This window comes from Sinocyclocheilus rhinocerous, unplaced genomic scaffold (assembly GCF_001515625.1).
Source record: "Sinocyclocheilus rhinocerous isolate Xijiao unplaced genomic scaffold, SAMN03320098_v1.1 scaffold549, whole genome shotgun sequence".
Classification (NCBI taxonomy): Eukaryota; Metazoa; Chordata; class Actinopteri; order Cypriniformes; family Cyprinidae; genus Sinocyclocheilus; species Sinocyclocheilus rhinocerous.
This window is the reverse complement of record NW_015664999.1, coordinates 364,731-366,371: the sequence shown is the minus strand read 5'-3', so window position 1 is coordinate 366,371 and position 1,641 is coordinate 364,731. Positions and strand designations below refer to the sequence as shown.

The 1,641-nt window shown below is 33.9% G+C and overlaps 1 protein-coding gene across 1 annotated transcript in view; it reads left to right on the top strand.

Annotated features, from left to right (window-relative positions):
* LOC107730747 (ferritin, middle subunit-like) overlaps positions 1 to 1,641 on the top strand; it is a 10,884-nt gene that overhangs the window by 1,200 nt on the left and 8,043 nt on the right. The window lies entirely within an intron of this gene.

The following is a 1,641-nucleotide window of genomic DNA, read 5'->3' as shown; positions in this document are numbered from 1 at the left end:
ACACTTTTTTTTATGGATGGGCGATTTTTATTTAAGTTCTTTTGGACAGAAGCAATGCAACACCCGCTGAGTGGCATTAAACAGCTTGAAAGATCAAAGACAATTTTTAATATAACTCCAACTGGATTCGTCCGAAAGAAGAAAGTCATATACACCTAGGATGCCTCAGGGGTGAGTAAAACACAGCCTAATTTTCATTTTTGGGTGAACTAACCCTTTAAGCATGTGCTGTACTAAATGTTGATTTAAACTGAAATATCTGAAATATATAAAATTAACAAGATTTAACTAGATTCAGACCTACAACTACAACTTTTTTTTTGAGTAATCAACTTAAACTTTTGTTTATGCTGCAAATTAAGTTTAACTTAATTTAACTTTAACTCAATTTGTTGGTTGAACAATTTCATTGTAAGTAGTCATAACTAAAAAAAAGATTGATTGATTGATTGATTGATTGATTGAGCTAAAACATTATTAGCCTCATCTCCACAGAATAAAACTGGCCACTAAAATTCATCTAATTTGAACACACTCAATGAGATATTAGCTGAGGTTGCAGAGTCTTATCGTTTTGTAACTGCTGACAAATGCATATTATGTGACATGAAAAGTGAGTATCATCATGAATAACATATTGATATCACACAAATTAAAAGATATTTCACCTCAATATTTTATTAAATGCACAGTTTATTGATTTGTTTTCTCTAAACTGGCTCATCTTAAACTGTTATATTAGCTAACATAACATACTTTACCTGTATGTAACATTTCCATAAACATTCTTGTAACAGGAAAATGGTAGTGACATTTAAAAGAGTTTCTATTATGTTTTTGTGGTTAAAGGGATAGTTCACCCAAAAATGAAAATTAGCCCATGAAGTACTCACCCTCAAGGCATCCTAGGTGTATATGACTTTCTTCTTTCAGATGAATCCAATCGGAGTTATATTAAAAATTGTCTTTGATCTTCCAAGCTGTTTAATGGCAGTCAGCGGGTGTTGCAGTGCATCAGTCCAAAAGAAGTGAAATAAAGCGCATCCATTCATAATAAAAAGTGTCTCACAACGTTCAGACGCCTTTAATGTAGCGCACTACCAGGATGCCTTCATAACGTCCACGGCTGCCGGTAAGTGGAGTTCTCAGCGGAGCGGTGTGCTAGTATACTTATAGACAGTATTAAATTATTATTATTATACAAGAACTGCCTGAAGAGAGCATGCACAGCTGTTGTTTATATTGCTGTTTGTAGCCTGTGGAAGTAAGGTTAGCTGCAGCAAGGGGCTATAATATTTTCGGCAATATTTTCCTAATGACAATTTTATGATCGGTATATAAAGGCTACTACGAGCACCTTTTCCCAATTTTTATCACAGAATAAGGCAGGAAATTTATAGTTTCTAGAGGCTACTAAATGATGTAAATCAGTACTGCATTATTCATAAAGTTTATTTATTACCTGGAGATAACTTGAAAAACACACATAAACCGTTTATTTTCACAATCGTGTGTTTATTGTCTTCACGTTTTTTTCTGCTTTTTATTCAGCTCAGCTACAGCGATAGCTGGATGCTTTTGTCCATATTAGGGTTTCCTGCACGTCATAAGTCATTCCTTCTATGAGTCTGTTTTGGACTT